The sequence below is a fragment of the Haemorhous mexicanus genome, chromosome 1, assembly GCF_027477595.1.
Source record: "Haemorhous mexicanus isolate bHaeMex1 chromosome 1, bHaeMex1.pri, whole genome shotgun sequence".
Classification (NCBI taxonomy): Eukaryota; Metazoa; Chordata; class Aves; order Passeriformes; family Fringillidae; genus Haemorhous; species Haemorhous mexicanus.
Window position 1 is genome coordinate 32,305,599 of NC_082341.1, and position 13,964 is coordinate 32,319,562.

Consider the following 13,964-nt stretch of genomic DNA (forward strand, 5'->3'; position numbering starts at 1 on the left):
GCGCTGACCTCGCGAAAGATGCCCCTGCCTCGCTGCCCAGGAAAAGCCAAACCACCCCAAAATGTTTGAGCATGTGCGGGCTTTTACATTAACAATTCACACTTGGCTCTATACATATTTAAATGGGGGCATTATTAAGCTTGTGCCTATTCAGACATATGCCCCTAGCAGGGATGCTGGCTCCTTGCATTTTCTTTGTGGTGTTGAAGACAGTGGAGACAGAAGAAGAAGAGTGTGTACATGTGTGGTTCCCAAGAAAGTGGATTTCGCATCCCTGCATAGATAAAACACACCATTCTTCCCAAGAGCTGTAGGTAAATCTGATCTCAGAAAGACTGATGTCCTAGGCAATGATTTTCAGGATGTATCCTTTTCTGCCAGCAAAAGCCAAAGGGACAAGGGTAACAAGCCCTAAGCCAGAGAGAAAGTCACCCTGTGGGAACTGTATCCCACAAAGAGGAAGGATTCAGCCCTACCAGGGTACCAGCATACTCTCTGCAGACCTGTTCAGAATCTCTTATTTTAATGAAATACAGTCCTATCCTTCCTGGTGCCTTCACATTCTCATTTTCAGGGCAACAGGATCCTTGCTGTTCAACAGAGGCAGCTAGTCGTGAAGTTTGATGTGTATTTACACAGGAAAAGCGTGACAAACCTCTGGTGCTGCTTATTTTCCTACTCAGTCTCTACTCCTCTTTGCCTGACTTGTAGCCATGCCTTTTCTGATTTGTCTGTGTTTCTTTTCTACCCCTTCCTTTCCTTTACAGCTCTTGACCTTAATATTCTACCCAATTTTCTTTCCCCAGCTGTTATTCCCTGTCTCCCTGTCTCTCTACCTGCCTCCCTTCCCTCTTCTCCTTATTGAACAGTTTTTGGTGTCTCTATCCCTCTGGAAGCCCATTTAGGCAATGAACTATGGGATGATGTACTCTTCATGTAGGTTTCCCCATTTTCAGGGGTCCCACTTGCCTCTGAGAACAGGTTTGGTGAGTGGTCAGGCTTTGTTGGAGCTTTACTGCTGCTTTAAGGAGTCCCTGTGAGTTCCAACTGGGTTTTGGAGGGGGCAGAGAAGAAGCAGCCCCAAGGGGCAGTGAAAGACTGGTTCAATATAATATGCTTGAGCAGTTCCTTCAGGGGATTGTTCTTGAAAAACAGTGCTCAGATATCTTACAACTCTATTTTGGTGAGTGATCTCCCATGAGTAGGACTTTGGTGGTGGAAACATCTCACCAGACGTATGGGTGGGGCAGCTGTGGGCTCGAGAAGCTGATGCTGGTGGAAATGCTGGGGTCAGCATGCTCTGAAGCTCAGGCAGACACTGGCTATAGCAGAGGCAGTTTCTGCCAAGAAATTGGCACTATGCTGGAGAAGAAGCAGTGCAGACCCTGAGCTGAGAGGAGGAAGTTAAAAGCAGATGAGATCTTTGTGGGTTTGCAGTAACCGATGTCTGACAGGAAGAGCAAACTCATGCCAGCATAAAGGAAAGCAAAAAAAGGAGGAGAGTGGTAGTCAAAAATCCATATTGTTCTCTCAGTCACTAAAGACTTGTCTGACTCCAGAAGAAAAACAGTGTATTAGCTGCAAGAAGAGAAATAAAACTCTTTCTGTAGCTCACTCTGAAACTGAAGTTTTGCTTCTTTATTAATGACTTTTAGGACTGTAAACATCACCTTCTCCTCCCTGCAAATCTTTCTGCTGTTTATGTAATTTTACAAGTTCCATGGTTATTGATTCAAATGTTAATAGTTTGTACTCAGCAATATACCATACAAATGGATTCATCACAAATCAACTTTCTGTAATAAGAACCTTCACTGCAGCTGGAAGTGAGGAGGTGACAGTGCTGCAGAGAGATGAGGTAACAGAGAAGGGTTGGCAGGAGGGAAAGTCTTAGCACTGGTTGCAGTAAGTGTATAAAACTCTAATCTCCAGGTAGTGTCATCCACTGCCAGAAGTGACTTCTTGGTCAAGCATAATTTCTTCTTCATTTTCATCTTCATCTTGCTCAGTCCCACTCTTCTCCACATGCAGAAATCACAAAACTTCCACAGCCACTGCTCCACTGTGTCTTTGTCCCATGGTGTGTCCCAGAATGTCCTCTTTCCACAAATTATTTCTCTCCAAATTCTTGATTCCAGTAACCCCTTCCCTTCCCTTCCCTTCCCTTCCCTTCCCTTCCCTTCCCTTCCCTTCCCTTCCCTTCCCTTCCCTTCCCTTCCCTTCCCTTCCCTTCCCTTCCCTTCCCTTCCCTTCCCTTCCCTTCCCTTCCCTTCCCTTCCCTTCCCTTCCCTTCCCTTCCCTTCCCTTCCCTTCCCTTCCCTTCCCTTCCCTTCCCTTCCCTTCCCTTCCCTTCCCTTCCCTTCCCTTCCCTTCCCTTCCCTTCCCTTCCCTTCCCTTCCCTTCCCTTCCCTTCCCTTCCCTTCCCTTCCCTTCCCTTCCCTTCCCAAAACCTTCCCGAAACCTTCCCTTCCCGAAACCTTCCCGAAACCTTCCCGAAACCTTCCCTCTGTAACTTCCTGAGCAATTTCTGAATTTTCCAGTTTTTGTCCTCAGCCTTGTACCTTGTTTTCCCCTCTCCTTGCTCACATTCCAGTGTGGTTTAGCAAAGCAACAGGAAATTCCTTCCTTATACCTCCTTTCTCTCTTCACTTCGGGTTCATTCATTATTCCTGTTGCTGAAGCTCACAAATGCCATTTAGCTTTTGCCACATCCCCAAATGACTGGCAAATCCTTCCTATCTCTCTCTTACACGAGACAGTTTTCTTCTTCCATCTTTGCCAAGGAGGAATTGTACTTTGATTATAAAGGTGATGCTGATTTAGGCAACACTTTGTCTTGTTAGAGGAGAAGACCACCTTCCCAGCACAGGAAGAGAATCAAAGCTGAGCCTTTCCTGATTAAGCCTGATCCAATGCACCTGGTGGATTTTGGAAATTCTTGGGTACCTCCCCAGAGTTCTACTCACATTCCTCCTGATTAGTAGAAGATTATGGGAAGTTTTTGCATGGATATCACCATCAAGAAAGTAAGCTGGCAGCACGTTTCAATGAGCCGTGGTCATGCTGATATTTAAGAAGCTAACTCATAAAATTATCACTATAGCCATGGAGGCTCATCTTTCTTACTCCAAACAAGTCAGAAATCACAGAATCAGAGAATCATAGAATATCTTGTGTTGGAAGGCACCCACACAGATCAACAAATCCAATGTTTAGAAAGGAGAATGTGAAAAAAAAGACCTCGGCAGTGTTTGGAGTTGTCAGAGTTTTTGGGGCTGCTTCTTCCCTGGGGCTGTTATTAATTAGGGACTCAACACTGGTCCGTGCTGATTTTCAGCAGCAAGAGGGTCAAGCAGCTGCTCAGATACATTCAGTTGCCTGTGACGTGCCTTCAGTAAAAGGCAGTGAGACAGCAGAGTGTAGTCACAGTGGAACTAATGAGCTAAAAGTAGAAAGCAGGAGGGGACAAGAGCAGGTGGCTTTAGCAGGCGGGAAAAGGAAGGTTTATATTTCCACATGCCGCAGAGGATGGTTTTAGCTATCCGGGTAGGTATTCAAGTGGAAATCCTCTCTGCTGCTAGCCAGGCTCAGCAAGAGATGAGCAGAGATGCTGCTCTTAGACCCTGGTTACCTCCCCATATCCATTTCACCAGTCCCAACGGGGTAAATGGGTGCTGAAGCCCAGAACTGGATACATCGACAGCTGCTCGTGGCTCAACCAGAGACGATAGCAACTCCCTTCCTTGGATTTGCTAAGCTTCCCTATGCGGTGTGCTGCAACAGAGGCAGCAGCTGCAATTTACTTTTTCCTTGAGAAGTTGTAGAAGGAATGAATTTCATCTTTGGGACACAGACTTTGCCAGAGACAGCCATAATTTATCACCTGCAGACTCAGGACGACACGCTGGGCTGGCTCAGCCCGACAGGCTCGTGCTGGTGGGGGACACAGCTCCTCCCTAGGCACCGTGAAGCTGGACAAGCTGGGAGGGCAGGGAGGAAGCCAGATGCCCCTCCTGAGTGAGACAGGGATCACTGTGACACACACCACAGGTGCTAGGGGGTGGTGACTGTAGGTCTGTCCCAGGCAAACAGGAAGCCCATCAGGAACCATGAGCTTTCTGCTGTGCTTCCAGGGATGTTTTCCCCATGCTCTCCCCTCTGTGTGCTTTACAGGACAAGTAGGGAAGGGGTGAGAAATCAGGCATTGCAGAAAAGATCATCCAGACCAATCCCCCAAAGAGAGCAAGATCTTATAGAGCCTTGGGAGGTTTTTATAGTGTCCCTGTGATAAGCACAGCTTTGCTGCCCATCAAACACCTTAATAGCTTGGTGCTCGTGAGACATCCCAGTTACACCTCTGGAACCACTGTTCCTGTCAGAGTGCGTGGACCAAAGGGTCCATCCTGTACTCAAACCACCTTCAAGCAGCAAGTGTTTCCAAACTTGTGAAGGTTGCAAGGGTACCTTCACAGCATTCAACAGCTAGAGCACTCCTGAGGCACTTTTCTACATCTTCAGCCTTCTGCCTAAAGATTAGCACAGGGAATGGTTTTATTGATGTAAAAATACATGGCTATCCAAATGAGTTACCTCAAATGCTTGGGGTGTTGGAAGTTTTGCTTAACTTCACATATCCAGTGGCTGAACCAGGTGCAGAAGCTGAGAGACAAAACTGTCCCAACTCAGGAGACAGTGCAGAGTTGGGAAGCCACCAGACCTGTCTGCTTTTTCTCTGCTAATGCAGCCCAGCTCATCCTCAGGTCTACACAGACCATCTGCATGGAGAGACAGAGTGACACTGTCTCAAAGGGGATATTTGGTCATTTGGGTTACTTACTTTAGAGGGTGACACCTTGGAAGCTTGCAGTTTAAAAATGGTATTCAGTGCTTTTCCAGGGCAGAGGAGGGAATAGCAGATGAGTCTCTATTAGTGATTAGTCCAGGCAGTGTGGACTTGGAACCAAGCATTGTCATTTAGAAGGTTACTACATTCTATATAAATAAAAACTGCCTGTTGAAGACAACTAAACCTCACTAGTTTTGTTTAAAAATAAGAACAGAAATAAACATCACACACTTTTGCCATTGTTCCCAGTCTATTGCTCTAGCCAGTCAGAAGAAGCTGCAGTTTTCTCCAGGAAACAAGTTGTGGAGTGGATACATTCCAGCTCCCATCCTGCTCTTCCCCATCCTCCTCTTCCCCATCCTGCTCTTCCTTCTGCTTTCTCATTACATCTCCTCTTTTTCAGCAGACTAACAGCTGCCACAGGAATTGAAGAATCTGCACCTTTTCCAAGACAAAGGGATTTGCCATTAAAATGTCCTTAAAAAACAGCTATTACCAGAAGTTCTGGTCAAGAAAAAGAGAAGAAGATGTGTTTTAAAAGATCAGAGAGGCTGGATCCAGGCTGGAGCAGATTTTGGTCTTATTCAGAGAAGCAAAAGCTGAGGTCTTGCCCCTGGTGACACAAGGAGTTGCTCCCCCAGTCACTTTTGCTGTCTCCTGCCAGGAAGGAGGAGTCCTGATTGCTATAGATTGTGAGTGGGTTTCTGACCACACGAGAGGGGAAAGGAGTAATTGTTTTTCTCCTTGTGCCAAAGTGGAGCAATAAGAAAAATTTTTGAGTGACTTATATCCCCAAGGGCAGGACATGAGAGTTCATCTATCTCTGTCAATAACCTAGCTCTCATCTCCAGCCTTACTGCAGGAGTCTTCTCCGTGGCTTTGCCTGTAGATCTGCCTCCTTCAGATCTCTGTGGTGCCTATCTCATTAAGCAACACCTTCCTCTGAGAGTGACTTTCTTCCCCTGCTAAGCTCCAAAGCTTAGATGTTAAAGCTCTCCACCCCCTCGAAGATACGTTTCTGCATGGGAACCCCAGCGTTCTAAGGCAGGTTAGTGCAAAGCCATCAGCTCTTCTACTCATTCCTCCATGGAGTTCGAGCTCAAGATCCTTTGCAGAGGGATAGGTCCATGCTTAGAAAACAAAGGTTTTGCTTTTAGATAAATTTTGATTTGCCCATTTTGCTGCAAATTTTAGCCAAGTTTTCATTTGACTGGTTCCTCCACACTTCCCCCACTGTGGATACTCCAGCCCTATTATCTACTTAATTTTCATTATATTTGCTTACTTGCCCCTCTTATGCATTAGAGATCTCTTGCCCACTATCTCCTTTCCCATGCAGCTTGCAATACTCCAGAAAGTCAGACACTAGTGGCCACAACAAGAATGGGAAAAACTGAGAACTGTAAAATGTTCACGTGTGAAAAAATATTTTGAAGATGCTAAAGGAAGAAATAAGCAAGTAATCTGCCCACTGTGGGGAATTCATTTAAAAAACAGGCATATACTTTATAGGCCTAGCAATTTCCCAGCTACTTGCTTCTACTAGTTAATTAAACTGATTAATGACATTTTTAGTCAAAGAAGAATTCCAACAGTCACAAAGAAAAAGACAAAGAAGCAGGCAGATGCTGCTTTTGCATCTCTGGTTGTGCAGTTCCAGCAGACAATGAAGATTTCCTCTCTGTGAGTAGCTGGAAATCCACTGTTCCCCAGAGAAATTGTTTCTTTTTGCAGTTTGGGAACTTGGGTAAAACAATTTTATACAAAGTTTCCCCAGTTTAAGGCTTTGATAGATCTAGCATAGATTCTAGCCAGGTAGCAGCCTCTTGATTTGACTCTTCTTGTCTCTCCCCTCAGGATTTCATGTGTGCTGTCTGAGCAGTATTTATTGTTTGCACACAGGGGTTGAGAGAACATCTCTGCTTTTCTGCTTTTGGACACAGCTGAGATGCACACAGGCATGGAGAGCCAGCAGCACCTTGAGGTACACCTGGGTGCCAAATTCTCACCCAGTGCTTCACCTGGACACAGCCCAGAGAGGAGGTACCCAAGTGTGGGGTCCAGGCCCCCATTCTGGCTGACCACTGGGCAGGCTTGCCTGGAGCCACTGCTGAGCTGTAGCATGGCTGGGACCTGGGTGAAGGCTCCACTGGCTCTTCCTCACTGGTGCAACACAGAAATATCTTTCTCAAACTGAAAAGACAAGTTTAGAGGCATGGCAAGACAGGGTTAAGCACAGATGGAAGTGAGCAGAAGCAGACATAGATTCTCCTTCTCTGTATTCCCCTGTCAGAGATGGGCACCAGGGACCCTCATGAGGAAAAGATGAACTCTTTTATTTATTCATTTCTGGATTCCCCTGGCCATTTAAAATGAAATTAAAATCTGGAGCACAAGTAGCACCTTCTTCCCAAAGGATTCAGACAACAGAAGGGCCACAATTCAAACTTTATAAATACTCCTACTTCCACAGCCCAAACACAATACCAGTTACTTCCAATCCTACCTGCTCAGAGAGCCACTGGAGCAGCTGGCCTTGCAGCACAGCATGGTTGGTGGATTTGGAAGCTGCCCCAGAGCAGGTGATGGAGCTGCTGAGTCTCTGACCCAGCATATTTCTCTCCCTCTTCACCTGGGACTGCCAGGCAAAGGATGGGGAATCCCCAAGGTGCTCCTGGCTGGCGTCAGTCAGTGCTTGGCTGCAGGAGGTCTTCAAGCTTCAACCCCCAGTTTTGGCAGCAGTGAAATGAGAGAGTGTTTTGTCTTTCCTATGGCTGGGGATGGGTAGAGGAGCCTCCAGGTTTAGCCCACAGCAGTCCCCCAGGTTTCAAGGTGGGGAACAGCTGCACCCAGAGACCCCTGTTTGACAGTGGGGAGTTGGGGGGGTGTCAGTGGGGGAGAGTGAGCCAAAATCCACTTGGGTGCTGCTGGTGGGAGGTGTAGGCTGTGTGGGCAGCCTCTGGACTGGCTGTACAACTGCTTTTTGATTAAACCAGGGATAACCACTGTCCTGAGTGACTCTGATTTCTGCGCTTAATATCTCAGGTTTGTCTGGCTTTGAAGACCTAAATCAACTCTGTGGTACAATCAAAGATGTGCTGAACTGCAGAAGTTTAAGGGAATATTAAGACGTGGATTCTGTAATATTTTTAAAATGTCTTGGTGTTTGAGCCTGTGTTTCCTGCAATGCAATGTGCAGCTTGCAGGCACTGCATTGGTGCTCAGCAAGGAGGGGCCTCCCCACCAGCACTGGGCTGGGGACATCCCAGGTGGGGTGGGATAAGCATGGACTGAGACATGGGGCTCGACCCCTTCCTCAAACTGAAGAAAGTTCTCTGTTCCTTCATCATCTGGATCCACATGAGAAACAAACCTCTTGTATTTTTAAGTTCCAGAACTGGATCCTCTGAAAACTCATCTCCTGTGACATCTGCTTGGGACCAGACAGCCCAGTCCTTAAGGCTGTCCCTGTGCATGAGGCCACTCTTACATGTTCTGCATCTGTCAGTGCTAGCTTAGACTTTATAAACTTATTTTTCAATTACATCATGTTGTTTAATCATCTCTCACAGATCCTCTTGTAAATCACCCACCATCTTCCAAAGCTGGAACAGACAAAATAAAAAAAAACATTGGAAGAAGAGCATTTATTAACTTCATACATGGAAATCTGAGAGCAAATCTTCTCCCCAAGGTTACCCATGTACCCATCCAGTTCTCCTACATTCCCACCACATCATGTGACTCAATCCCAGTATGAATTTTCCTTTCCAGGGAATATTTTCAGCTATGTCAATATTTAGTTCAGCTGTTAACTTCCACAAGGTTTTGTCTTTTTATATTTTGAAGATCTATTGTTCTCAACTCCTTTCTATGAAATTCACAGGTGAATTGCTGCATAGGTCCATTCTAGCCTCCAGTAGATAGAAATTAGACACACTGTATATAAAACAGTCTGGAAATCTAGACTTCAGTAGAATGTTTAACTTTTAAAAAATAAACCCCCCTGCTCTATACATTCTACTCTGCATGTGAGCCCAGCACTGGGGAGTTTTGGGGTTTTTTTAGTGAAGTTCTGCTCTTGCTACCTTTTCTCTCAAGTGCCAGCAGTGGATGTGGTGGTATCACATGCACCCTTGGCAGAGCCAGCTGCACTGGAGGGATATTCAGGGCCACCCTGACTGCACAGCAACAGCTGTGATTATTTGTGCTACTGTCACTGCTCAAGCAGAAGATTTGGCATCAGTCACTTTAAATATGACTTATATTTGTAGTAAACATGTGAAAGACACTTGGACACAAGCAAGAATCTGGTCTTCAGCTTGGCAAATAACCCTGCTTTACCTGCTCTAAAGAGGCAGCAGGTCTGCATGATGTTCCCTTGGTCATGGCCCAGTGGGATGAGGCTGGCACCTTCCCTGATCAGATGTCCGCTGATACAGGAAGCAGAAAGGCTTTGGAATGTGAAATGCAGGTTAGGACCTGCTATCTCTGCTTTTTTTCCCCTCTCTGCCAAGGAGAGCAGAGCATTCAGCACACTTTGCACCTATGCTCCTTACCTTGCAGTGGGGGGAGAAGAGAGCCAGTGAGAGCAAGAGGTGCTGGGCAGCAACCCCACACCTGGCTAGGGGCTGCAGCGGGGGAAGTCAGTGTTTAGCTAATGGGAAACTTGACTACTTGTAATTAACCTTCCTCTAAAGTTAATTGATTGCTCTGAAGGAAGAAAAATATTCATGCCTCCTAGAAGTATAAATTGTCAGACTGAAGTTGTATCTGATGCACTGTTAAAATTGTTGGGGCTTGGGGTGGTTTTTTTGTTGTGGGGGTGGGGAAAATTGTTTTGGGGGATTTTTGAGTTTGGGGTGGGTTTTTTGGTTTGCTTGTGTTTATGGGGTTTTGGAGGGGTTTTTGTGTTTGTTTGTTTGTTTTGTTTTGTTTTGTTTAAGAAACCAGTTCCTAAGCATTTACCACACAAAACTGTTAAAGATACAGCACAGAAATACAAATTAGCTGCTCTGCCTGGAAGTGAAGATCATCAACCAGATAGAATTCAGCTGTAAAATAACTATGGAATTTGACATCTGGGATTTTTCAGTGTGAAAGAGATCACCTTTTTGTTCCCTAGATGATACTCCTCTCTGCACAATCCTGCACTGAATCCAGTGGTCTGGAGAAAGGGGAAAGCTGACATCTAGATCAAGGAGGAGACAAGAAATAGGAGCACTAGGAAAGCATGTTAGACTGTGAAAGGTGAGAAGCAGGAGACAGCTGCTGGCTGGCAAAGTCCTCCATTCTGTTGCCATCCTACCACAGTTCAGATCACACCAAAATATCCCAGCAGTGCACATGAGAGTCATCAACCAGTCGAACGTTCCCCGGTGAAGGCAGTCTGTGTGTTTATTGTGAGATTAGGTACTAGACAATATTTGTAATGATGTGTGTTGTTAGTGTAGTGGAATCATGTATCATCAACAGTGATTTAGTAATCAATGCTCCATGGTTCTTCTCTCCTGCACTGCTGTGGGAGTTAGGCATCTGCTTCCACAGAACCTGTAAAAGACAGCAGAGCCACTGCAAATTATTAAATCCCAATATCATGTAGGATATGATACCCTAGCCATCAGCTACCTTTAGCCATCCATCAGGTTACCTTTATCTCCATGAATTTGACAGAATTTCTACCATGAGACAAAGAGAGCCATCTTAAAATTGTTGAGGTAGTACTGCAAATCCACATCTCACCCATAACCTTGGATCCACAAACCAACCTGGCAAAAGGCTGGCTACTTATCATGCTGAGAACAGGACCAAAAATGGAACAGAGAGAAAAAGGGGTCCAGGCAGCCCATGATTCCTCTGTCCAGAGAGTTGCAGGACTGCACTCCACATAGAACTGATCCACTCTTCTACCTCAGTTAGTCTATATATTTTATTTATTTATTTTAAAGCAAATATAAAGGTCAACACCAGTCCCTGTGATACACCTGAAAGCTACTTGAGGAGTTCTCTGTCTGTACTTTCTTTTGGGGTAAATCCTGAAAGACAAAGAAGCATGGTGGAAGATTACCTTGTGCCTGTACTGCTTACCACTGCTGCTGTAATCCAAGTATAATGGGACTGGTTCAGCATGAGAAAATTGAGCCTGGAATTTTTGGCAGATTCTGAATTACTGAACTTGAGATGCTGTGCAGAGGGTGCATCCTTGTCCTAATGCAGTACTGGAAGAAGAACGAGGGTGGAATCACAGATCAGAACTAGTGGAACTGTTACACCAATATTGGCTCTTGGTAACCACAACTCTCCATTCTTGATCCCTAATGTATCAGATACCTTCACAGTTGGAAGGCTCCACCAAAAACAAAGGAAAAAAAGAGAAAAAGCGGGGTACAGAGAAACAACTACGTTTTAAGCTTAAAAAGTGATCTTACACAGGAAGCACTACTAGCCTTCTGCACAGTGGGACAATTATTTGCACCATACCATTTGCACATAGACTGAAAGAAAGGTTTGCAGACCTTTGTCGACAGACATCTTCTTTCAGGTTTTGCCAAAACAATTTAGTTGCTATTTGAATGTGAAAGAGATCTACCATTAGATATCAAAAATGTAGCCTCAGTTGCTACCACAAAGGCTAAGGAATCATTCTGTGTAAGGCGGTCTCTCACTTCCTCAGGAAATTCAGCAACAGACCCACTGGTAGCCTTTCCAAGGCCATTAGTGTATCTGCCAGTTTTAATGAATGTTTCAACCTCTGTATGTAAAGCAATAAAAGGAAAAGTATTAGGGTTTATTTGTTCCAGTTTAATACCTCAAACTGAGAAAGTGTGATGGTGGTATTTTTTATGCTCTCTGGACATACTGACTTACTTAAGGCAAACTGTTTTCTATCTTTACTTGATCAAAGTGTTGTATTTACAAATACAAGTGTATGAAAGACAGAAAATCATTCCTCTGCTGAATCTAACAGTCCCTACCTGTCTGTATACAGATGCAGTGCTACCTGAAAGATTTTATGCAGAAGCAAAATGTCAGCAAGCAAGAAATTGTCTACAGGCACTGCTGGTGAGGTGGCTTAAGTGCATTTTGTGTTCTCCTTTATGCTGCTGTTTAAAAGGCAAGGGCAGTGACTGTGAGAATGAGGGAAATTAATTCACATCATTTGCCCAGCCAAAAAACCAAATGGCTTCTGTAGAAAGCAATAGAAAATGTTTATCCCAGATTGTTTTTCTTCCCTGGTTATTCACATTAACTCTAGAGGACTGCAGTAGTTAAGTGGACTGATAGTAAAAGGTGGCAGTGGTGCTAAGTCTGCCTGACCAGTTGCTACTTTGTGAAGCCATGCACAGAAGGTGCTTTCCCAAAAAGCATGCTCTAGCTGCCTGGGCCTCCCCATTTCCACATCATGCAGCACTAGAGTCAAATGCTTTGCTGAGTACTGCAATACCAAGTCCTAATGTCATTACAGATTTGAAGTATAGTTACACAGGACAAATGACTAAACAACAATCTTAATACTTCCTCTCATGTACATTGTCTTATACACACACCCCCTCTTGGAAGGTATTCTGTCTCCACATGTAAACCAGTATGTCTCCTAACTGTTGCCATCGGGTGCAAATTTTCCATTACATACACAGTCTCAGACTAGCCTGGGTAGCAGCTGTTGTGAACTTCTTGTGGCCACTTCTTGGAAGCCTTTGGGAACAGGGCATATTTAAGAGCAAGTGTTATCTTGCATTCTCTAGGCTACGCCTAGAATGGAGGCTATACATAAACCTAGATAAATGTCAGGTTTGTCTAAAGTCAGAATTTAAATATTCCCTGCAGCTCATTCTGAACTTCAGCTTCTTGTGTACTAGCACAGAGTAACATCAAGGTTTTTTTTACTTAGGTTGACTTGTCACTCTGTTGCAAAAGTGTAGCATTTGTTCAGAGTTCTGACTACACTAACAATTCACCTAGGACTAGAAGTACAAAAAACGTCTAGAGAAAACTATGTATGTTTCAATAGCTGCGTTTGCAGAAACAGTGTAAAAATTACTTTGGCTAATTAATTTCATACACAGAACCTGGAGCTTAAAGAAACAGTGTTCCTAAATCCATTCACAACAAAGCAGAGATGAGACTCCCATTCCTGAGGAGAATGCAAGCCACAAAAGTTAAAGAAAAAACTCTGCTAACCCAGAGATCTCTGCCCAAGTGATCTCAGTTAAAAAACCCCAACCAACCAACAAACCAACCAACCAAAAAAACCCCACCCACAAAGGAGGAAACAGCTGCAAATTACCCTTTCCTTTTCAGGACTGCCAGTTTTAGAGATGGCCAATTAAGTCCAGCAATTATTCATACATTTCAGACATCTACAAGTATGTCCAGGACAGTAAGAATTACCACTTTCACCTGTTCTTCAAGCGGACTGCCTTACATCACTGAACATGAAGCATAAAACGAACCGTGTAATACAATGCTGCTACCACTGATAACTTTATATGGACTTGTGCTAAGTAGGAAGTTTAGGTCGACAGATCTATCTTTTGGAAGCAACAATCTCCAAGCTAAGTATCGCAAGGCTCCTTCAGCTTCCAGGCAATATATTTGCAGAACTGTTCCCTGTCTGGCAAATACAGCTTCTCAAGCCTGGACAATTAGTGGCCACAAATACTATAAACTGCAGAAAGTAGCCACCTCTCTCTCTCACTTCCCGTTATCCTAATTCCCTTAGCCTGAATGCCTCCCTCAACATGCACTGCAGCTACTCCCCATGCTTTTTGCATCTGGCTGCCTCACTGCTTCTGCACACTGCTTTCCATAATCCACACAGAATGATACAGGTTGGAAAAGACCTCTGAGATCAAGTCCAACCTTTGACCAATCACCACCTTGGCACTAAGTGCCACATTGGAACACAACACCTTCAGGGATGGTGACTCCACCACCTCCCCGGGCAGGGAATCCATTCCAACGTTTAACCCTTTCTGTCAAGAGATCAGAATGTCTGACCTGAATCCCCAGAGGCACAGCTTGAGGCCACGGTCCTCTTGTTATATCACTCATTGTCTGTAAGAGGAGACCAACCCCCAGTTCTCTACAGCCACATTCAGGAACTTGCAGAGCGATG